Source organism: Strix aluco, chromosome 3 (genome assembly GCF_031877795.1).
Source record: "Strix aluco isolate bStrAlu1 chromosome 3, bStrAlu1.hap1, whole genome shotgun sequence".
NCBI classification, from domain to species: Eukaryota; Metazoa; Chordata; class Aves; order Strigiformes; family Strigidae; genus Strix; species Strix aluco.
Window position 1 is genome coordinate 80,522,206 of NC_133933.1, and position 25,745 is coordinate 80,547,950.

General features: G+C 37.5%; 1 protein-coding gene across 3 annotated transcripts in view; it reads left to right on the forward strand.

Moving 5' to 3' along the window:
• CDK19 (cyclin dependent kinase 19) overlaps positions 1-25,745 on the forward strand; it is a 130,571-nt gene that overhangs the window by 65,011 nt on the left and 39,815 nt on the right. The window lies entirely within an intron of this gene.

Consider the following 25,745-nt stretch of genomic DNA (forward strand, 5'->3'; position numbering starts at 1 on the left):
ACATCTTCTGAAATAAATTTTATTTAATTTTTGTCATAATACCTAATAAGAGTGGCCACAAGTAGGGTTTCAGGTTTTGGTATGGGTCATTTTTTTTTACCTTGTTCTTTGGTATTGTCAGTTTTTCTGTTAAATTACAGATGTTAGTATATTTGTGTGGGTTTTTCTGTTTTGTTTTGGGGTTTTTTTTCTGTCTTTGGAATAACAGCCATGAGCAAAAGCAGGAAGCAAGTACAACCGTGATTTTCATGCTACAATTATTACTTTCCTAATGAGACAGCTGTTGCTTTGTCAGTGCTGAGATGTAATTAGATACAGCTTGGGAAGGAACACCTGAAAAGTCTATGTTCAGCTATGTTTAAGGGAAGTGTATGTGTTCATAGAACTATTAAATATATATACAGTCAAATGCCATACATGAACTTGATATCTTGATAGGAAATACAAGATGGTATCTAAAATAATAATAACAAATACCCCGGAGACATTTCTTGCCTGTGTTGCTATTTCCAGCCTGCAGCACCAGGTGTTTTGCATGACTAGTGCTGCTACTTTACAGGTCTTATCTGTTGTTGATGAGCTGCAGCAAAAAAAAGACAACTATTTTTCATGGCTCTGGAATGATAGTGCTTGACTGATGTTGGCATAATTGAGAAGAGAGCATGGAAATTTGTGAAGTCTTAATAAGTGTTCTTGGTATGTGAATAAATTTAAGCTAATGAATTCTGGGATACCTCAGTGGGAGAAAGGAAACCATTTAAAAAATTGCTTTGGTACACTAGTGATTTAAAGGTGTATTCAGAATCTTTTGCCTTTTTAAAAATCATTGCGGAATTCTGAAGAATTCAGGTATTTTAAATAGGTATTTTGTCTTGAATGCAGTAAGAAAAAACATGTTATTCTGGATGTGTCCTGTCTGCTCTCAAAATTAGGAGTTAATGTAATAATTTAGTAACTAATTTAAATTCTCAGTTAACCAAAAATTTTATATATCTTTAATTTTTATTCATATACTCATACCTGTTATTTTTGGTTCTAAGAATGGTACCCCAGGCATGATTTCACTGGGATTGGTTTCTTGCATAATATGTAAATACCAAGTCTTCAGTGTCTTTTGAAGATGGGGAGCAGTTTGGTGTTTTTCTCTTAGCTGTTTTATTTTACATCTGCTGGAAAAATATTTTTCTATTTTATGTAAACCAAATTTTGCATCAAGACACCTTGTACTTTTCTGGTTTAATATAACTCTGTTCTTACTATTTTTAGCATGCATTTGGAAGTAGACCAAAGATAGTGACATCCATAAAAGTCATGTTATGCTTATTTAATTGCTTTTTTGTTTTTTAAAAAAAAATAGATTCTCCAAGAATATTTATCATAATATTAGTCAAATTCTCCTGAGCCATGGAAATAACCTTTAGAATTTCTTTAACAAATGTTGCAATGAAAAAACAGAAACATGGGAGGTTAGGTATTTGCAAGAGGACTTGCTTGGCGGTATTTGAAGAACACTGTTTAAATTTAAATTTGATACTGTCTTAAGGAGCTTCTAAAGAAGTTAGAATACCAAATATGCTTTTTAGAAGACCCTGGTTCTCAATGGATCCATATTTTTAGATACCTTAAAATTGTTACTTTTATTTTTAAGATGAGAAGTAACCAGGAAAATCATGACAGAGTAATAAAACTCTGGTGAACAGTGTCAACTTTTAGACTTGCAATACATGTCCTGTCCTTGGGCTGAGTTAATGGGTCTCCACAAGGAGACAGTCTCACTCCCCTCTTCACTACCATTAGGCACTGCCACCCATTTTAATGGCCCAGTGGGTGACACTCACCTGACTCATGGTGAGCTCATTCGTGGAGTTTAACCACCAGAAAGTATTCACTCTTCTCCTGCAGAGCTTGTTTTCTGCAGGATTAGCTCCCTGAGGGATCTGACTGGGAGCCTACATGTGTGTGGGAGCTGGTGCAGAAGCAGGGTGAGGCTGGAGGTGGCGGCAGAAAGCTCAATGGGTAGTTCTAGGATCATCTGCCATTAGATCATTGTTAAAATGCACCTTTTTAGATCTTAGATGAAAGTACAAGTGTTTTTAAAAGATTAAATTCAGTTGTGGGTCTAAATCAGTGTAACTTCTATGTTTATCTTGAATCTCTTCTGATGTAAGATTTATATCAAACTCCCAACAGAAGTCCAAATTTAGGAGAGTGCCCAAACTGAGGCAAATTGCACCACCAAATACACTCACGCTCATAATTCTAGAAATGTGAAAATAATTTAGTGTAGTGTATCTTTTAATTTCTTATATTACTGGGGTTATTTTGGTTTTGGCGTTCTTATCCTGAAGGTAGTTGAAAGGTGCTAAGTGACTTTTTAGGTATAGGTTTTTAGCTAAGCTGTTAATTTCTGTCAGGTAAAAAATATTCAGCAGTAACTTTATGGCAAGATTCAAACCACTACAGAATACAGGACAGTAGCATTAGAGTTTTGATTTCTTTGAATAGCACCGTCTCAGTTTATACACCTTGGAGTTGACATAAGTCTATAAAAATCCATATATTTGTTCTATAAAGCAATTTGCAGTGGGATTTTGTTGTTGGATTGCATGTTGTTGAGCAGCGATAATTTTTCCTTTTCAACATAGCAGCATTCCTGAAAGCCCAGTGTGAGAGGAGGGAAGCTTTGCTGTCTCTGCTAGCTGCTGGGGCATTTCATTAAGAACAAGAGGTTAATATAGCTACATAGTAGAGAAAGAATCTTTTGGTACTAAGCTTTTGTTTTTTAAAATGCTCTGTATATGCTGTGATCTCTCCACATGAAGGAGTTCTAAAGTTGTGCTCTGTACCTTGAGTCAATAGCAAGTTAGAAGATGCAGCATGTGGAGTGGAGTTTTTCAGGGTATTATAACACTTTGTCCCCTCCTCCCCCAAATGTGAGTTATTTAGATTCTACAGGAATGTTCAACAAAGGCCTTACTTCACAGAGACGTCTAAAAATGGAGATCTTCCATACACCGTTCACAGTGGGCGTTCATGTTAGCAACAGAAAGGATTTTGGCACTTTTTCTTGTGCTAATAACCCTTCTGTAGTTGATGTTAGTTGCTTAAGGACAAAAGCAGGCAGAGACCATTTCCTTTAGAACCTGATAAAAGCAATTTCTATCTGTAATAGGATGTATTTTCCTGGAGGGACGTATTATCTATGAGGTGTTTTCAGTGCACAGAAACCATATTGAGGAATTCATTTAAGATTCCACTTACGTCCTTGAGCATTTCTTTAGAATATTGCTTAATGTTATTAAAACTACTGGTTGAAAAACAAGTGGTGGAATTAAACTCGCAGATTTCCACCCTCCCATTGCTCCTAGGATTGTGTTAAATGGTTGCTTTCAGCATTCTGAAATCGGAAACTTGCTCATTGCAATAGTCATATAAACTAACCCTATAAAATGAGCCAAGTTCCTAAGTGTTTTTATTATAATTTTAAGTACTTGTCAACTAAGACTTTCCCAGTTTCTCTTGTATTGCCCCTCTACAGCTTTGAATGTATAAATTGACTGTGTGTGTTGTTTTACAAATCAGAGATTAGCTTACAGCAAAAGTCTTTTAGATGGAACAACAGTGATATAGGTGAAAATAGTCGCTTTGACGCAGCTTTGAACTCACAATTTCGATTTACATACAGAGGGCAGAGTTAACTTGTTCTGATGGAACAAAAGGTGTCCATGAGTCTTAAATTGCAGAGATTTTTTTTAAAAAAACTCCTTTTCACTCTAAGCATTGATTTGTATTTTTCTGTTTAGACAAAGATTTAGGTGTCTAAAGTATAAGTGAGACAGAGGGTAGATTCTAGATGAGGTGGTTCTGTGGGGAGGTTTGGATATACAACTTACTGTTGATGCAGAAGGAGGCCATGCTGCCTCTACTCCTCTCTGTCCACTGTGCTCCTCCTTCTCCTCCAAGCTGGGGATTGGCAAACTAACATGAGTTAAAATTAGACTCATGAAGAAAAGGTTGATCTGTACGCAAGTTCATTCCCTGATCTGGTTCAGCCTGCAATTACACAAATGCTTATGTGAGGTGGATATATGTGCAAGATGGATATATGTGTGAGAGCCAGGTGGACAAGGATGGGACATAAGGGAAGGGTAGACTCCATTTTCAGTGACATTGTCCTATTCTGCTGGCAGTGTTAAGGTTATGATCTGTAATCCTCCTCATCCTTAACCATTTTTGTACCTGTAAATTTGTTGATGCCTAGCTTTTGGCCAGCAAGAATAAAATGAGCACCTGAAATTTCTCAACATAAGAAATCTAAGATTTGCTGGTTTGAGTTGTGTTTTCTGAGGAATTCAGTTACAGTTGTTTGAAATAGTATTTTTGCCAGTGACGGAAAGCAGAGTGAGCCTGTTTCTCAGGTCCTCCAGTTTACAGTCTAAGATGTCTTTATAAATATACTTTCTTTGACATTTAAAGAAAATGTGGACAGCAGTTGTAAGGAAAGTGTACTTTTCCATACTTCTGCTGTGGAATAGAATGGCTGGTAACGTGGCAGACTTCTGCAACCAAGTGAGTAAATCCTGAAGCAAATTCTGAGTGTAGGGTCTTTATATACTGCAGGACAGGTCTTATGGTGGTATTCAGTGAAGAAAAGTTGTTGTAGTGAAAACTTAAGGATTGTTTTCATCACTCAAAGACAGCAAACATTGTAGAGTTTTGAAGCTGATAGGTACAACAACAAAGTGGAAATAATAGTTGAGTTTGTGGCTTATATTACTGAGATGCAGGATAGAAGTAAAAGATGGGGAAGAAAAACAAGTAAAAGGAATCTCAGTGGGAAACTGAAGCAGAGATGGATTATTTTTTTCAGAAGACAAAGCCAATGGAGGGAGCAAGAAGAGCCAATGAAAGTCTTCCTGCAGCTCTGTCTTTCAGCCATCTCTGTGTACATGCCCTGCAACACTGTGCATCACTTTTCCTCACTGGCAGCTAAGACTCATTTTTCTCAGGATTTTTGTGATGTCCCACCTCATCATTTCAGTCAGGCTCAAATCTTACTTGAGCTGGCCTTTCCTTGACTCTTCAGCTGCCAAGTGGGCTAAGCTGGTGATGCTTCCATGTCCATGTGTGGTTTTCTCAGGGTAACCTTTCCTCTCCGAATCAACCTTCTCACTCTAATTTCACTAAGGGATGGGAGGGAGGAAGAATCCAACTGTGACAAAGCCTTTGCCACTAGTTTCTCATCTCCAGCTTTTTTATTACCATCCCCTTGTCTCCTAAAGCAGAAGAAGATCATGTATGCGTTCTGTAGTTCGCTTCGCTATGTTGTCTGTATTAACAGAAGCTATTTTCATTGCATGCTTAAGCTAATCAGTTTGTGTTTCTTCCTGGAGTGGGTTATGGAGTGTCCATGCACTTCTGCCACCTTCAGAATTTATGGTGTGCTAATCTGAGCATTTTTGGTAGAAGGACATAGCAGACAGCTGAGGTTTGATATAATTTTGACTCCGCGTGTCTGTTTATATAGTGAATGTCTATAGACAGCCTTTAGGATGATCAGACATGTGAGCTCCCAGATTCAGGCTTCTTAACAGGTTCCCTGAATACCCAGCCACTGCAGTAATAGTAACCCCAGCATCTTTCCAAGGGTAGATCTTTAACAGAGCCAAGAGATGCCTGTGTGCTGACCAGTGCCAGCTCTGGCTGGCCATGATTGCACTCAGGGCAAGCCGTCTTCTCTGGTGCTCCAGCTCCGCATCTCTTGTGGAGTGGTGTGTAGTGGATGATGCAGTGGTTGGTCTCTCTCAGGGTTGTTTGGAAACCATAGATGTCTGGAGACTGTGGGTTTTCTCCTGTCAGAAGTAAAGCAGGATGGCAAAGCCCAAACTGAAGGGGCCAGACAGATGACTCTGTGGCAGTCGACAGCTTCTGTCTCCCTCAAAAGCACAGCCTATTCAGAAATGATAAAACTAATTAGTGTTTCATCTTCTAAATCTGATCACTTTTGATTTTAAAAAAATCTATTTACTATTAATTTATTCAGAATATTTTAAATGATCCGTTGTGATGATTGTATAGAATACCAACATTTTAGTAAATTTTCAGTAATTCAATTATGAGGTATTTAATAAAGCTCCAGCAGTTTTTAGATTTTTGGTTGACTTGTAGTTTAGGGACTAATTAAAAAACCAGTCATTTTCTCATAGTAATCATCCTCTAGCCAGTATGTAAATCTGAAGTCTCTTACCATGGATCTGTACCTGGAACTTTGCTGCCACATTACACAACTCAACCTCTCTTTGCCTGTGTTTCCCAATCTGTTAGCTATTTTTGGGTCTAATTTGTAGCTTACTGCTTTATGTGCTATGAAATCTTGGAGTGAAAGCAGTATAATATCTGTGGTTTATGTAGTTAACTAATTTTTTTTGTTGTTTGATACTTTTCTTCTAATGAGCTGGGAGTATTAACAAAGACTAAGAATTAAAATAAATTGCATGTTGTATGAAGGCACCAGAAAATTTCTTAACATTTTAAGTGGATACTGACTTTTAACTTCTGCTTTCATGTCAAACCCTTTGAGAAATGAAAAAAGTCTCTCAGTACTTATTACTACTAGTTTATAGTATTTAACTACTCCCTCCTCTTCCTCCCTGTGCCCTCACAAGAAGATTTTCCAGGCCAATAAATAAGTAGGAAAGTTACCTAAAAAGCAGCAGAACTGAAGTTGTTTTTCAGTGTCTCACTGGCATTTTGCTAAGCAAGTGAACTGTGGGTTTGAAAGATAAAATGTAAAATGATGAGTGCAGGAAACTCCCCTTTCACCAGCAATTCTAAAAAAGGATTTTTATGTGCTGATATCAAAAGTAAATTTAGACGTAAGTTCATGCATCCCTCTCTTGACAAGCAGCTGCTGTGCAGGAATGCAGAACTGTTGAGTCCTGCCTTCTGCCAATAATTTTGCACTGGCTTGAAAAGCTTCTTGGCCCTGTTCACCCATTTGGGCATGCACATGCCTCCTATAAATAAATGAGTCAACCTGTCTGCCAGTTTCTTTAAACTTTTTAAAAACACTCTAATTGTAATCCCCACCGTTCTGTGTCATCGTGCGTGTGTGTGTGTGCATGCATGCATGAGAAGGGTGCATGAATGTGTACAGACACGCACTCCCAACTCACATTCTTCCCTAGCTGTGTATGGATTTGGGCCTCTTAGTCCTTTATTATTCCATTGCATGATCTCTTTGGGGTGAAGGGGACTTTCCACAGTGTCAAAGAACCTTATGAATGATCATACTTAGCTTTCAGATTTCCCAAAGAGAAGGAGATGCAACCTAAACCGATGTATTTCAAGAGGTTAGACTAGACTCCATGGTGACTTTAGAAAGTGATTTGAATTTATTAGCTGAAAGGTTAACACATTTTTCCTCTTTTATATCTGGTTAGAGGATATACTTTTTTATTTACTGCTGAGGAACAACAGTATGTGATGCTTATGTGTATCTGTATGGTTACATACACGTATGCATTCTAGGTAGATGAATCAGAAATTTTACATGCTAAATAGCAAACTGAGTTTTATCAGCATATGCTTTTCTCCTTTTTCTGTTTAAATATTAAGCATATTATATTGAGGGGCACCTACTCAAAAATGGTGCATTTCTTATTACTCAGAACTTTGCTTTTCTCCTTCAGTTGTAAAAACTAATCTTCACGTGATTTAGAAAGGTGTATGAAGACATGCATGGAGTATTACCTCTACTGAGTATGTGAAAACAGCAGTTTTTCAGAGACTGACTAATGCATACCTTTTGGTTTGTGGCAAGAGTATTAAGATGATGTTTGTAGATTAATTTTTACTAATAAAAATAATTACAGTTGAAGAGAAATGTTTTACCTCAGGTTCTGAAACAAGCTTATGCCCATAAAACCCTGACTGGATATAAATTCAGATGAGTCAGAAGAAACAAAGGGACTGATTTAATGTTCTTTTGGCTGAGTTTTGCTGCTAAAGTCAACAGATGACATATGGCTTCTGTGAGCTTCGTATCTTTTCCTGAGGTGGAAAAAGGACAAGAAGGAAGCAAAATATTAAAGTAATTCTAGAATTTATTTGTTTTTTTCCTGATACAGAAAAAGCAGAAGGAAAATGTCATCTTTTCTAATAGCCCCAATTCAGATACCATCTGCTGTATGTAGGTTTCTAGTAAATACATGATGTATTTAGCTTACTGGTGCAGCTCACCAGTTGGAGTGAGCAAACTGGGTTTTGCATTCTAAATGAAAAAATGCAAAGTTTGGAAGAAGCTTTTAAAAGTTTTTCTTTTGTAAAAGACTTACCACTTTTTTCTGTTGGAGAAAGTACCCTTGGGATAATGGCTAGAAGTGTGTCTATCGGATTATTTCTGTTTGGACTCATTGCCCCTTCTGAATAAGGCTACAAAGGTTGGCACCATGTTGTTGACAAGTTGGTATTACAGTAATAGAAATTAATGAAGTTTAAAAGTAGTATGTTAAAATCGATGAAGACAACTAATGTAACAATATACAATCAAGAAAAAATGAAAACACTGCATTTCTTCATGTTGCTTGCCGTCTTGTGCTTTCTTTTGTGTGTTTCTCTTCGTTTGCAAGCATACTGTAGTTATTACTGCTCTCCTAAGATGTTGCAATAACGTTGCAGATTGTCTTGCATTTAAATTAAGCATCTTTGATCAGTGATCCAGGAAGCTGCAGTGACTAGCAAAGGATGTTAGTTTATTCCTCAATTTTGTTATGTGTGAACCTTGTCAAAGAAACTGGCTCTGCTGCAGAAAATGACTGATGAGCTGGTGCTTCACTGATGGCTTATCTCAGAGCCTCATTGTCTTCTCCAACCTCCATCCTTTCTGCTTTCTGGTTTCAGAAATCATCGGCCTTGCTGTAGCTGTAAGACCAAATACCACAGTTATGTCAGTTAAAGAAGGCGAAGGAAATCCTTTATACACTCTGAAGTGACCAACTATGTGAAGTGGTCCTCTCAGGAAGTGGGCAATAGGTCTTCAAATTTATCTTTAGGGAGGATTATGGTAGTCTTATACTTGTCCTTTTTTTTTTTTTTTCTTCATGTAAAAGCAGCTTGGAATTAAATTTTTAAGGTATTTTAATAAATACAGGAACAAACCTTCAGCACATCTGGACCACTGGTAAAAAGTATTTATAATATTCTTTCACCTATTAACAGCGAAGCAACAAAGATTTCCAGACAGGAAAGGCTTGTCATAGTGCAAGTAGTCAGTCTTAAACACATACAGTTAGTTCTCTGTATACCAAACCTCTGTAATAACAGGGTTTTTTTTTTTTAACTATTCTTTCTCTTCTCTATTGTTTTACTGCTCTCTGGAAGCTAAAACCCATGTGAATATATGACAGACATTTTGACATACCCCTGTCCCACTTTGTTCAGTGCCTCAGTGGTGTTAGAGCACAAGTTGCTATTACCTTCTGGTTTCCTTTCAGTGACTTGTAGAAGCACTTCCCCAGCAGTTCAGTAACCTTCCTGTGTTACTTTGTAAAGTAGTAAAAACAGTGTGGAAATTATTTTGTTCTATTTAATTAAGCTGCTGGCATCTGAAAAGCTGTTTTTATGTTGGGATTATGATTTTGCATTCTCAACCCCTCCCTCCCACCCCTAAGCTAGCCCCCCCTCTGTGATGCTTTGGTTCCTACTGGTATAATAAACTTTGAATATAAATTTTGGTTGCTTTTGTATTAGTTTATTTCTATTTAACCACTTCTGGGTTGGTGGTTTTTTCTGAAGAGTTTTACCTAAAAAAACCAAAAAAACCCCAAGAAACCCACCCAAAATAGTAATAAAAACTAGTAAGTAAGGTGGTACTAAGAGTTTACACTTGCTTATTCTGCTAGTTTAAATATTGAGCCTAAACCCCAAAACTTAGCATGATACTGTTCTGTGTAGCTGGTGTTCTCGGATATAAGTCATGTCTAAGAAAATAATTCTGTAGGCAAAATTTTGCATTCCTGAAATTCCCCTTGGAATGGGGGATTTCAGCTGCTCAAGCCATTTTGTCTTATGCTGTAATTGTTGCCAAAAGAGTGGGTTTTTCAAATGCATCTGCTATTCTACATTTTTCTTTAATCCATGAAACATGCTCGTACATTTTTACTTTGATTTGCCTTTCATATAGTTACTTTTGATGAAACAGTTGTGGATGATGATTGTTAGAATTATGAATTAAGTGCAAACTCCAGTAGGTTACATTTTAATGAGCTGATATTGACTTCTAATGCTATGAAAATTATTTTTGTGGCTGTTGAACTGCAAGTATGTTTAGCTGTTTGCCAGCTCAGCTGAAATTAAGTCTTTTAAATGGGATGTTAAAGTTTGTTTTGCTGCTTGAAATTCAGAATGTGAATTCCAGTCTGAGCTCTAAAACTGATTGCTTATCAAGTAAATATTAATTTGAATTCTTGATAATTAAAACCGAGAGAATTGCAGACCTGTTTGGGTTTTGGGTAACGTGTGTGCTTGGAATACTGGTTATCTGGGTAGTATAGTAATTTTGCAGGAGCTTCTTACTAGTTTTGCTGTCAGCAAATACATATGCTGTGTCTGGCTGACTGCTGCTATTTGCTAGGACGCAGGATTTACTTGGAAGCTTATTTCTCTGTGCCTGTCTCCTTGCTCTGGTGGGGAGCTGCTGTTCTTCTGTGGTGACAGCTTCTGTAGTGGGATGGGAAGGGCTTGCAGCAGCAGTGAACCTTTTAGGGGACCTAAAAGTCATCTTTCCTATGTAATATAAAAACACCTGAGTGTATATTGCAAGTGGTATGTTAAGTTTGAAAAAATGTTAAATCAAGCTAAACAAATCAATTGCCTAATGTACCATCATTAAAAAATCAAGCTGTTTTCTAGTTTTATCTCATTTTCAAACTATTTCTCCTCCTGCAGTGTGGAAGTTTTGATGCTTATTTTCTCCTTGTCTATAGGGATATACATTCCTTTATAACCTGTAGTTTACTGAAGTACTGATCCCCAGTTTTGCTCACTTACAACTTTTCTTTTTGCTTCATTGGAAAAATAGTACATGCTAATCTCTCTCTCTCTCTCTGGGGTGGTGTACGTGGGAACACTCAGGAAAGTCTACATTAACTGTTGAAATAGATTAACTAAACTGTGTTATACGTCTTTGTGGCTGAGTAGTTTGAAAGCTGTTATGCTTAATTCAGCTGTGCTGGTGTGAGGTGGTGCTGTCTCAGCCCACCCAGCCCTCCACTGCACGGGAGGTGATGTGGGGTACCAGGCAATCAGTGATGCGAGTGTGCTTCTCTGCTGCGGCTCTCCCAGCCCGCGGTTCTGGCACTGACTTTTGCCCTTGACAAAGGTATATTTATTCCTGCCGAGGTGCTAAAGTGGGCTGGAGGGCTGCAGCAGAGGAGCCCGTTCACTGCAACCGTCTGCTGTCTGGGTGATTATCTCCAGCGGAGACGGCGTGGACTGCTAGAGGCAGTAGCATTTGAAACTGTACAGCTGTTTTTCTTGGTGCACATGGCTTGGAACCCTCCTTCAGTATTTAGGTAGTTTTAATTTAGTTGAAAAACTTAAAGCGAAGGGTATGGCCACACGAACAAGTTACAGCAAGGCAGTTAGGGTGTGGATTTACTCTGCATTAGTTGCTCTGTAGTAACTGCTCACCTGCATGTTTTTATCCTGCAGAAAATGCATAGTCCTTTGATATCTCACTCCATAATGAGAGTGAGATAAAATTGCCTAATGTGCCATCATTAAAACTGGACAGCTACTTCATTAATTTCCAAGTGCCTTACATTGTTTCTGAGGATGACTTCATTAAAATGCTGGTAACTAAAATGTTGATATAATAATGACTATAAGTGGGGTTTTTTTCTGACTTGTACCCATGTGTTGAGCTTGTAGCACAGTTCAACCTTTTGGGTACAGTCCTCCTACAGTGCACGTCTAATTTAGTCTTTACTATGCAAGAATCACTTCAGCCTTACAAAAAATTGTGTTCAGAATTGGAGGTGTGTGTGTGAGTATCCCTCTTCATCTTATTAATATCAGATTTCAAGTTGTCAAATGAGTTGATAGCTTTTTGATTTTTAATAGTAGGAACACTGTAGCCATTAAATCTTTATTAAAACTATTATTGTCTCTAATAAAGCTTCCCTAGACTTTCACTTAAGTTTGGAACGTGACTGTTTTCAAAATGGATGTTGCAACTATAGAGAAGAATTTCAGCTGATGGGCATAGCATAATCAAAACATGGGACAGAGTAACAGGGAGTAGGAAGTGCTCTGATGATACGTTCTGAAAGCTAGGGGGTTTCTCAAAGGCATTTTATTGCACAGTAGGCTTTTGAAAAGTCATAATCTGGCTTTGAGGAACAGGAGCTGAGCGCCTAGCCTATTTATGCAGTTTGAAAAAAAAAAAAATTCCCATAGGGAGTTTATTTGCATTTTAAGCACTTGATGTTTTGTGAGAATGTCCAAGGACTTACTGGCAACATCAACAGTGAGGCAAATCATAAACCTCAAGCACTAAAAACATAGACATTTTTCTTAGTAAATTTGGGCAAATTTGCTGCAGCAAGGACAATAGTGTCTTTCTTTAAAAGTGTGCTATGTGTTTGGAGTTGTTTAATTTAAAAAAAATAAAAAATTAGGACATCTTGACCTGCCACACTTTAACTTGCTCATGTTTTTGGCATGAATCACAGAACATTTCTCAGGAACTGGCGGTATCTCACAGCCACTGCATGTCTATGCAGGTTGTTTTTGATTTTTAAAAAGGGCATAATTGTTGAATGGAAAAATATTATAATTAGTTCTGAACTATTTCAGATTTTGTTTTCGGCACGTAGAGCCTTCTTCACAACTCTTCTTCTCTGTTTTCTTTCTTGATGCAAATCTTTCATTTGCTTCCAACTTCCTGCTCCTCTGCCCACGTTCCTGTATCTGTTGATCTGCCTTTTGCCACCTCTTTTAACATTACTCATATAACCTTGACTCAGCTTTGACTTTCCTGAAATACTCCTCTCTTCATCTTCACAACCTTAATTATTGCTCCTCCCTTTGGCCTCCACAACTTTGAGGTCTGCAGTGGCTGGTACAGGTAGAAGTACTGGGCTTCATACCTTGACCGACATAGGGGTAAAAGCTCACGCATTCCAGGTGGAGTGACCCTCCTTTATTTTAGGTTCATTAAAAGTACCATACTCATTCAAAAGCTTCATAGACTTATTAAAACCTAAGGGTCTCTAGATTCTGAAGTTGGTAATGGTTCCTACTATGGTGGTTCTGTCTCAGAAGAGATGTTGAGACCGGCTTTAAGGCTTTTGCTCCCAAAACAGGTTTTCTGTGTTTTCCCACTCAAAATCATATGTACTAAATCTTCTTTCCCTATGCCTTCTAGCTTTTAACTTCCATTAGTAGCTTTAGGAATGAATAGTGTGACCATGGTCGTGTATGTTTAAGCTGCTACAGTCTATAGTTCTGACATGCTTTGGTTTATATCTAAGTCTTATAAAGCATTTGAAGATTATTGGGAAAATCCTTTACAAAATAAAAAAGGGGTTTTATCCATTTTGGGTTTGGCAGGCTTTTTTTTTTTTTTTCCCCTAACAGCAGATAACTTTTTGTCCTTATACTTTAAAAATAAAAAAACAACCAACCAAAGAAAAATTTTAACTTTCCAGAAATATTTGTGTTATTTATATTATTGGAAGTATATGTATTACTCACTACAGGGTTTTTGGAGGTGTCAAGCTGGTCCTATATTGTGATTAATTAACTTGCAATTATTTTGCATGTCAAGTTTGTAAATGTGTCTGAATATCTTCAACCACAGACTTCAGTCCAGGATAGGCCTCGATTGGTGATTGATTGAAAAACATTTTAGTAGTTGGTGCTGAAAACTGGCTGTCGGCATTCCAAGTCAATAACTGTTTAGCTCTTCCACATGGTATTAGATACCGTACAGCAACTTCAGTTCGATGTGTAAGAGGGCTCTTGATGCTTACTGTAGAACTGTTATAGGAGTGTTGCAAATAACTTCAGAGAAATGAACAAGTTAATAAATAAATAAATGATAACAGGTTAAATTTTTCTAAGATGACTTAATGATTTTTGGTTTTGTGCTGCGTTTGTCATTTGGAAAGAGCCTAATCTTCAGAAGTGGTTAATGATCAGACTCCTACACCTTGTCTTAAGTTGGCTACCTAAAATATTTAAGCACCACCTGTTTATATCCTGCCAAGAACTGCTTTTTGGTTTGCAATAATGAGGACAAGTAATACTAATACCTAATGTATTTGTTCATGAAAGCATCTGTTAACATAATTGTCTTTTGATGTGTTTTTATTAGGTAGTAAAATAGAAATTAAGATACTAGGAATATACCACAGAAACAAACCTTTAGAATCCGAAATGCCGTGTTGTAGCGGTACATTACACTAAATATTGTAAAATAAATATTTTTATTGTACTTACTTCCCCCAAAAAATTCTTGTACCCTTCTGAAGAAAGGAAACAAAGAAATTGCTTGCTTCTTGTGTAAATTATTCTGGCCTGGTTGCCTTCACTGCTTGTTCCAACATAATGTTTTCTTCTGTTTACATTCACAAATCAATACAGTTTTAGGGTACAAGATTAACATTTTACTAGCTACTGTGCAGGTTTTAATAAACTGGAGTGATTTCTTTCTATGAACACTTCAAGTCACTATATCAAATATACTCAGTACAAACACTCTATCTTACCTGGATTATTTTAAATTTGAGGGCTGGAAAGCTGCTGTAAGTATTATGGAAGCTTTAATGGAATAATCATGAATTTGACAATTGTCATTGCCTCAATCTTGTGCTGACTTTGTAAACAGAGTAAGAAGTCGGGGCAGATGGATAAACTCATTATTAATCTACAGAGATTTCTACACTACTCTGCTACGGCTCAGTTATACACGTAGTCTCTAAACTGAGGAACATGTTCATCTGAGACTTGCAGGTCAGAATATAAGCATGTTTTCTTGATGGAGACAATTTTCTTGTGAGTGCAAGTGAGAATATGAACTCAAAACCCTTTAGCTGCTCTACCTGCCTGTGGGCACACTTTTACCAGTGGTATCCTGTGGTAAGTAAAAGATACCTTTATTTCTTCATGAAGAGGAGCAAGTTGCTTACTGCAAGATACCGCATGATAAGAGTGTGTCCATGGCAGTTACCCACATGTTAGCTGAGGTGCTGACAACTCACACTTCCACTTAGCCTAATTAATTTGTTCATCTAGCTGCATGAATTATTAAGGCTACTCCAGATGTGTTACTCTGCACATAAAAATGCCTGTAGAAAATACTAAGAATGTAACCATGACTGTTTAAAGCATCTATATATAAACCATTTTTTAAGTGGGACCTCACACCTCACTTATGCTGTTGAGAAGTACTAAACCTACTGCATTTGGTTATTCAAGTAAATGCATGAAGGGTCCAGGCATCTCCCCCTAGCACCAAAGTGCTGTGTGAGCTCTTTGTGACCAGGGTTTTTAGGTTCAAGAATAGGATGCCTAAGTGCTTATGAAATTTTTACCCTCAAACACTATCTCATTGCTAGTAAGAGGTTCATAGATGTAAAGGAGGGAGCAGTGTTCACAGCTCTGAAGTGATAGTGTTGTATAATTATGAATCTTCCTTAGTTATGTCCAGTATACTTTGCCTTGGTATCTGCAGAATCTTTTATTTTGAAATTTTGGAGGTGCTGGTTTGAAATGAATGGCTGCAAAGTATTCTGCAGAAAGATAGACTCTTCTGGATAAGGAAGCAATGTTTTTCTGAGTGAGAACTGGGAAACAAAAGCAGTTATGGGTAGGGAAAAATACTACTCATGCTCAAGACGGCAGGTTACCTAACAGTACTTAAGAGTCTTTGCTTCCAGCTTGTCTTAGGCTGTGACTGTTGATACTAAAACACAAATTACAAATGCCATTCTGCAAAGTGAAATTGTTTTATGTTTAAAAAATTTATTGAAAATCAGTATTTATCAAGCTGTGTAAATACTATGGTATCTGAGAAACTAAAATATTTTCCTTTTCCAAGACAAGAAAACGTCTTGGACTATGCATACAACAGCTAAGTAACTGGGATAAATGTTGAGACTCTTAAAAGATAATTTGTGGTCTCCATAACATTTTAATTGGCGTATTAAACCTTAACTTTAAATAGTTTTTCTTTTCTTGAACCAAGTTCAGGTTTTTAAACTCTGTATTCTGAGCCAATTTTTTCCTCATTGCTCATAATACCTTTCCCAGCCTCCACCAGCTATGCCTTTGGCTGCAGACACTTTCCTTGGTCTCTGTCCCTTGCTCTTGCCATGTCTGTTGTTTTATGGGTCAGTCTTTGCATGAAAGAACTATCTGGTTACCCTTCAAGTTCCCTCCGTCCCTGACACCAAATCCCCGAGCCCTGTCTGTGCAGTTGCTGTTTGTTCCCTACACAACGTGCACTTCTCTGCCTTCGCTCCTGTGCCCTGTTACTGTATGGGCCTCTCTGGCTTGAGCTGTCCAAAGAAAGAGCCATTTGTTCAGTACTTTACCCATTCTGCCCTTTGTGTACAAGAAGGGTTGCATAAATAATAGAATACTTGAATAGGGTTGCTGTGTAGGCAGTGTTCACTCATGTTGGGAACAGCAGTATTATAGATCTATAACTTTCAGCTATTTATAATTGTTAATGAAAATACATTCTGGATGCAAATGGTTTGTGCTTGTTCCTGCCTGGCCTGTTAGAAAATTATTTTGAATTGGTGGATAATCTGCTTAAGCACATATGACCTTTAATTTATCTATTCGTTTGGTACTATATTATTTATTGCAGTCAGAAAAGCATTGTTAATTCTTTGACTCTACCAGACTCTCAGGGGAATGGAGGTATTGGAGTTTTACTGCCAAAGATACTTTGTGAACGGCAATTAACAAAATGGTTTATGACAGTGTCAGCAGTCTCACTTTCAGTCATTTGTCCTTTGATTGCATAGAGGCTTCATCCTCCTGTCTTAATAACCCTACTTAACAGGGAGAAGTAGTCAGAATATCATGTAGAGCAAATACCAGGATTTGACAATGGTGGAATTTAGTGCTGCAACTGAAAGAATTACCAGATACCTAATTTTTATGCTGCTGTAACAGAAACAAAGTAATGCAAACAGGCGAAGAGTTCCAACAGCAGAAACAAGTGAGAATCTCATAGTCTCATTTCCCTCTCCTCTCAAATTCTAGTCCCAAAGTTAGCACGGTCATAGGCTTTCTCATATTAGAGTTCTGTCAGACTTGCTGTCTCTTAGCTTTTGCCTTTAAAAAGGTGAAGAAAGTGGTTTGTAGTGTTTCATATGTGCAAATATCTTCTCAGTTTATTTGCCTTTGGGTAGTTATTCTGATCATGTGTGAAGAATATCTGATAAGGACTTGATGGCAGAGATGCATAGACTTGGCTTGACTGCAGTATCCTGGGGTATTTAGGATGTCTCTTGAAACCCCAACAGAGGAAGAGTTTGTACTTCTAATGGAGTGAAATTTATTTTTCTATTTCCTCTTTGTAATATACTGAAGAGCAGAACGTTCTTCCAAATTACTTCAGAGGTGAGTCTTCTGTTCCCACACAGGATGGGCCTTGACATCTGCACTGATCAGAAATGGGGTAGCAGAAGTTGAGCAATCTGTTTTGTCATGTGGTTTCCTTGGTGTTCCCAGAGAGCCCAGGCAAGGTTTAAAGACAAAGACTTGGATGATTGCTGGGTAGTTTCATGGGGATTTTGCTGGAGTGTGTACTGTAATGTCTTGAAAATCTCAGGGACAATGTGAATTCAGTGTATTATTTAAACATTTGCTTTATGACATTTTATTTTTCATTGATAATTTATGATCATATTTTTCTCTTTGTTTCTATCTTGCCCCTTCTTTGTTCTTCTCAAGGTTGCATGTAACATTTTAAGTTCAAATATGCTATTGCAGCACTAGCACCAGCAGAATGCTTTGGATAATGTTGCATAGCAACATAAAATTTAATTTGTGTCAAATGTTTTGGCATTCTCCTAATGTGAGGCTTTTTTCATTCTTTTCTTTTTCATTTGCACGACATTGTCATTGATTGGGGTGAAACCACTGGTACACTAGTACATTGTGAAGATTGTTATAATAGAAGAAATGCCCGGCATCCTAAGTTGTTGGAGTTTTCATTTTTGTCTTGTAGTAATTTAATGCTCTGTCAGCCACAAGAAACCTGAAAGAAATGGTGTGTGAAAGGAAGATTGTTTCATTTCTGAACTTTTATGTAGCCCAGAATTATAGTCTTATCTTGTGATTACTCTTATTTCGTATTCCCCTTGTGTTTGCAGTCCATTTTCCAGTGACATAACTGCAACTATATTATCCATTGATTAACCAGGGTATAGTGTTGGTGAATAGTCTTTTCCTGTTTCAACAATGATCAAACACCTTGAGTTCATAAATTATCTTTTCTAGCAATTGCCAAAGAAACCATTGTTTCAAATTGATTTTGAAGCAGAGCATTCTTACAAGGAACATGGATGTTTTGGCCATTTCAAGGGAGTGCCTGAGTAGGGCTGAGGGGAGTGAATTTAAAGAATTAGTGTCAGTTGAAGTATGTGCTTAATTACCTCTCAAGAGAACATCCAACCTGTGAAAAATGAAGTAAACCAGTGAAATAAATACTTTACCTGACCACTGATTTCATTATCATAAGGTGGTTATTTATGACAGTAACTGAAGGCATAGCAACTTGAATAGAATGTACTACATAGTTTGTCTATATGTGATTTGGTTAAAGGGGGGGGGGGGGGGGGGGAGGCGGCAAAAGGCCTGCCTTTCCCATGATAAAATACATTTGTAGTGAGTATGTTCCAGAGTCTGGACTTCTAGGCTGACTGTCATCTCAAATATGTGTTTCCAGTGTTAAATGTATAGCTGTGTAACTGTTCAGCCAAAGTTGCAATAGGAGTATAACAGGGTGATGGAGGTAGCTTTGTGTGCGTCAGCGTTAGTGCCACCGTACTTGGCAGCATGCAGTGTCTTCAGTGTGGACCTTAACTACCTAATGGGAGGTTGTAGAGAAGATGAAACCATTTTACGAGGTATGCAGAGAAAGGAGGAAGGGGTACAGACACACATTTTCCCAAAAGACATTTTGAGTAGGTGATGGGAAACAGTTTTTTGTCATGAGAGTGGTTAGATGGTGCAGGGAGTTGCCCACCAGAACGGAGGAACCTCCGCGCTTGGAGAATTGCAGCCCCCTTGGTTATGACACTCAGCAACCTGATGCCGCTTCAAAGCCGGTTCTGTCTTTGAAGTTGCCGCTGTTTTGAGCAAGGTGACCTTCCTGTTTTGAGCACCAGGTGACCTCTAGAGGCCCCGTCCAGCCCAAAGCATTGTATGATTTTGAATGATTTTCCAAAGAGTATTCAGAGTCATAGGCTGGTTTAAATCAGTCTGTAATGAAGCCTGTGTAGTCATATCTTTGCTGTTGTTATAGACTAGATAATATTAAGTTTATTTAAGGGACTTTTTTTTTTTTACTGTGTGCAGATCTATCGTTGCACTGTAGGCATAGTTTTAGTATTTCTGCTTTTGCTTTTTGTACGTAGAGGATTTTTATAAGAATATAAACATGAAAAGATTTCTTTGATAGCCAGCTTTGGTAAAACAGTACATTTTCCCCTCTCAACACGTAATGGATACAGGCAAGGAATGTGTTTAACCAAAATCTTTATCTAAGGCATTCCAAAGAAGTATTTCAGATACCTCTGTACAATTTGGTCCTACTTCTAGCTACTTACTCTCGGTTCCAGAGCTTGAGGAAAATTTTACGCTTCTGGTTGCTATTAGAATTCCTGGTATCTGGAATTAATCATTATTTTGACCATATCAGTTCAGCAGCTATGAAATACGTAAGTCCCTAACATAATCTGACACCATGGTTTATGATGGAATATCCAGTTTCTATCTCTCAGAATTACGCAAAAGATTTTTTTTCCTCTCAGTGGCACATGCTTCCATGTCTTTATCATTCTGTGTATGTTTCGTTTTTAAATTATTTTTATAAGAAACGAGAGTGGAGTTAAAAATAATTGTTACCATGTGTGTATTATTATCATATTAATAAATACATTTCTGTGCATTAAATTCAGTTTACTGCATGCTACGAATACATTTGAAAATGCTTTTGTTGTCACTGATGTTCCTCTGATGATAATCAAGTACATTTTTGAATTTAAACATAACAATCCAGTGACATTTAGCTGTAAAATTTTATGTGTCCACATTTGCTTGTATTTTCATTTTTTATTGCAAAAACTTTTGGACTTTTTTTAAAATTTAACTATAAAAGCCTTCTGTGGTACTCTTTGCTTCCTGTGTTTCCATATATTGATGTGTCTGCCTCTTTTTTTTTTTCTTTTCTAGATTTAAACAAGTTTTTATTTAATTTGAATGGTGTGCAATTTCAAAGCATTTTGCATTCCTTGTGTTTTTACTGCCTTTTTAGATCATGTACTGTAGTAATCAGATTATTTTTGACCTTGTCCAATTTGACAATATCTGTAGAAACTTTATTGATTTGAATTAAATATAAATATATTGAGACTTTTTAATAATACTGCTTTGCAAGGTCAATAATGCTAACAGAGAAACCGTAGAAGAAAGTTGTATGGATTTACAAACCTAGGCAAAAAATATAATGAAATAGGGGGGTTTTGTGAAGTTAAGGATGACAACTGAAAAAAAGTTGAAAGTGATGCTGTGTAATCAGTGGTGACTCTAATATGACTTCACAGTATGTAAAGCCTGTAAAGAGAAGCAGATGTGAAGATTCTTTATATGGTAAACTTTTGTCTAGTGCTTCAGTATCAGAAAAATGTTGACCAGTTTTCTAAAAAAGGAGAGGGAAGTGATTTTAACAAATTCTCTATACTGTTTTCAATATACGGAAGTAATGTGAATGGAAGTGGTAATGATTTGGAGGTTTGCAGTGCATAATAAAAATCTTTTAAAAAAACATTTATTTTTTTAAAATCCTGCATTAATTAGATGAATTGTTATCAAAAGCGTTGGTACCAGTATGCCAGTATATTGATCTGAAAACAATGTCTGGGTTTGAATAGCATTGACTTACGGCAGGAAAGTGCCAACATTCCCTTGTGGATGAGAAGAGCAAAAGCTTTGTTTGCAAATTTCTGTGAAGAATCTGCAGCGCTCTCTTAATCTTGAATTTAAAGGCTCAGTGGTCTTTTAAGCAGTGCTTGCAGAGTGGAACACTGTCATCTCATTTAGGACCTTTGGTTTTGGCTTGTGAATTGAAAGTGCGTCTATGTATCAACACTGTGCTGTTTACAACTGCTTTTTTAAATAATTGAGACTTGAAAAGACCTCATCACAAGCCAGTTTCTTTAGTTGTGGGGAGAGCTTTTATCTGAAAGACTTGCAACATCTTTTACAATAGAAGCCTCTTAATTTCAGATTATTCTTTGTCCAGTGATACATTCCAAAAGGGAAACACATTTGTTTGGAGATAAACACTAAAGAATGGTGTATGGAAATTGGTATGTCCCTGTGGACGTTTTCTCACAGGAATGTAATTCTGCACTAAATCTCTTAAGAATTGTGTCACCACTGTACTTGGGGAGATAACAACAATAACCTTTAAAACTAAAGTATTGCCATCTATTGTTAGGCTGTTGTTCCTGTTTTGACCCATTATGCTCTTTCAAAACCATACGTGGTTTCTTTTCCTTCAATCTTTATTCTAACCTACTGTCTAAATATTTAAATAGGAAGCATATTGATTAACATAACATGGATGTCCGTATGAGTCCCATTCATGATACTCATTTATGAAAACATACTTATTATTTATGAAAACATACTTATTAGCCCAACATTTTCATTTCTCTCCCACCAAGATCTGTTAATTGCTTTATTCCCACTCTCCCACTGATGTAGAAAAGTAAATGCATTATCTATGCTTGTTACTTGTAAAGAACCCATTAAATTATTGCCATCTACATCCTTTTTTGCAGATATTTCAAGTTTTTGCCCCAGTCGGTTGTTGCTGTTGACCTCGCTCTTTTTGCAAATATTCCTTAGACAGTCAAATCTCAAGTGCATTTCTCAGCAGGGATTTTTCTGTTCATTTTTATAGCTGATCTTAAATGTGATACTCCTAACTCTTACTGTTTCTCTTGTTTCTATAGCAACTAGATAGGTGGAGACGGAGCAGCTTCGCTTTGCTTCCCAGCTGGTGTTTTGTGTTCTCAGCAAGGGGAGAGTTTGAGGAAAATAGAGAGGCTATTAATTGGGATGTAACTGGCTCACAAGTATAGTCCTCGTTGTGTTACCTCACCCTTTCCTAAGGAGTTAGTTAATAATTTTAAGCAGGGCTTCTCAAACTTTCTTAAATAAAATTCTGTCCTCAGAAAGAGACGTGATTTACTCTGAGCACGCGTCAGGTTTTGGTCTCTTAGCTGTTTGCGCCTTCATGTTTTCTTCCACTTAAAACCCCATTTTTGTCATCACTTGGACAACAGTAAGATTTGTTTCAAGAACTAGACTGGTACTTATAACTTGCATTTAGCCTGAACATACATGAGGCTTTTTAATTTCTCCGATTCCCACTTTTTAGTCTGATTTTTGCAGCTGTCCAGTAACTATTATTATAGACTATGAAGTGACTATCTCAGAGTAAAATGTTTTGATACTTAAAATCCTACATATCCAGAGATTAGACTAACGTGTTCTCCCTTCTCCAAAAAGCAGAAGTTGTTTGCATTCCGTTTAGCAGTCCTCTCACTTACCTCATGATGGAAACATTCATTACCTACTTTCCTGAGGATCTGTGATGCCAAATAATCCCTGTGAATAACCCAAAGTCTTTCCTCCATACCTGAACACCTGGAGTTCTGCTACTCTGCCTTGGTGCCACTCATTTAGCCAAGGCCCCAGGAAAGCACCCCTGCTCCGTGAGGGTTGGATTGCTCTCAGCTTGGCTTGTGTATCGTGAAGACTCTGGGGAGGTGAGGAGTTTTACTTTACAGTGTTTAAGCCATTATTGTGTAAAACAACCACAGAACACATGACCTGTGTTTTAAGCTCCCCTGAAGCTGTTTATTGAATAAAAAAATTCATGGACACAGGAGCTGGATGTCACTTGTCTCATCTCAGGAAGATTGGTCCTATCAAGTTAGTGTTACTATTTGGTTGGTTCAGTTTGCATACAGTTGAAAATGCTTTCCTAACCAGAACAGGTCCGATTAGCAAGAGGAACTCAGAAAGTTCTTATCTTTTTGGTAGCTGATAACCAAGCAGTAATTTGCTCATGTAGGAAATAAGCAAATTCAGGTGTGTTCTCCTTCTGAGCAGGTTTGAATGAAGACTTCTCAACTCACAGGAAGCTGCTGCAACACAAGGTGTTACTGAGGCAGTGGTCTGCAGATCAGTGAGATCCTGCACGTATTAGGATGCCATCCATGATGGTGGTGCCTCAGGAGAAACACTTGCTCTTTTGGAAATAAGACTAAGTTTTCAATTGTTTCACACTTTATTCCTTCTCTGTTTTCTATCCTCTCCCCATTCCCCCCGACTCTCTCCGATAGATTCACGAGAGCTAATGGATATGTAATCTGGTAAATTTATAAATCAGCATGCTTCTCTGCTGGCTGCCCAAGTAGAATTCTAATCCTCAGTGGATTAAATATTAGTACAGATTTAAATTTTAAATGGAACAGCACCTTTAAACCATTCTGGCTTAAAAATACATAAATGGACAAATTCCTTGCTTCCATAGATTCTAACCTAGTGTAACCCCTGTATGTATAGGGCCATGAAGTTGCCTAGGGGTTTAGAGTGTCTTTCTGAGGCTGAGTGAGCTGGGACTGTTGAGCCTCAAGAAGAGAAGGCTCAGCAGGGATCTTACCAATGTGTATATATACCTGATAAGCAGGAGTAAAGAAAACTGAGCCAGACTCTTCTCAGTGCTATACACTGACAGGATGAGAGACAGTGGGCATAAATTAAATGTACAAAGAAACCTGTTTTTACTGTGAGGGTGGTCAAACACTGGAAGAGGTTTCACAGAGTTTCCATCCCTGGAGATGTTTAAAACCCAGCTGGACTCAGGCCTGAGCAATCTGCTGCAGCTGATGCTGCTTTGAGCGGGGGGGTTGGACATGATGATCTCCAGAGGTCCTTTCCAACCTGAACTATTTTGTGAATATTGTGGCTTATGTCAGCAGAAAAAACAGGAATTTTTTTCTATGAATAAATTGCTGCTTTAAGAATCTTGTAACGTTACAGGTAAAATATGAACCTTACGAGATACTTTGTTTTGAGAATCCTGTTATATCTGCCTGGATTTAAATTTTGTCTTAGTACATCTCCTGGTGCTATACAGTTTATCTCTTACAATATAATGCTTCTATGAAAAAAAACCTGACCTGGAAATCAGTGCAGTAACTACATTTTTATCAGCTCTATTCATGTGGCAAATAAATGCATTTTATAGTGCCTAAAATCCAATCCTGAATGTAAAGGTCTATTGAAGTGTTTTTGATTCATACTAAACTCTCAATCAAGGTTGCTGGGCAGGATTTTAAGGAAGAATTCTGACAAGGAAACTGGAATTTTGCTGCCTCGGCTGGGACAATTTTAGCTATGTGATTTCTAACAGAAGTAAAGAGTAGTGCAAACTTGCATGCTTCCCTTGTGGCCTGGTTTCTGAATATGCAGAATGGGATTGTTCTGTTCTCCAGAATATTCAGTTCAGGGTAATACATAAATGTAAAACCAGAGTTTGAGCAGTTGCCTTGAAGTGTTGATTTCATTATCATTACATATTAGCTAAGAGCAAGCATAATCTTTATCTTTCCTAGATTTGCTGGTGAGTGTTTAGTCAAGATCAATTAAAATAGCTTTTGCATTCTTGAAGAAGGGAGTGCATATTCCCTCTTGAAGGGTTCCAGAAATATGTTGGGGAGTAAGAAGTCAGGGATGGTGTTGAGAATTATCCTGAGATTTACAAAGGAGCAGAAAAAGAGGCAATGGTATCTGGAGCAGGGTTGGAAAGAGAGTCTGTGGCTGGAGCCAGGGAAGAAGTAATGTTTAGCACTGAGGATGAGGTGGGAAGGGAGAACAACTTCCTGGAGGGAAGGAGAAAGAATAGGTGAAGTACTGCTTCTTTTTGTTTGTTTTTTGTTTGTTTGTTTTTTCAAAAAAAGCTAAGGATTTGCAATTTTGAGCCAAATCAGTAACCCTGGTTTGAGTGTTTCATTTCAGGTAAGTAGTGGTAAGTGTTAGGAACTGAGAAATTAAGTGAGATTCTGATGTTGGCTCTGTAGGCATCTCTTCCAGATTCTTGAACAAATCCTGCTTGAGCAGACCTCTTCAGGCATTAGGGATTTTAAATATAATTAATGTTTGAAGGAACCTTCCAAAAATTCTGCTTTGAAACTTTGTTATGCATCTCTTCATTCAAATCCCTTAATGTTTTCAATCTTGTTTACTTCTTTACAGCTGTTAACACAATAGGGGAAGAGCTTCCAAGGAATGACTATTGATGTCTGAGGGAACCTAGATCCTAATTGCAGAACAATTGTTGTGATGTCATGTGCAGATTTTATATGGTATTCACAAGCAGCTGGTTACAAACAACTGCAGATTGCATAAAATGCCTATAA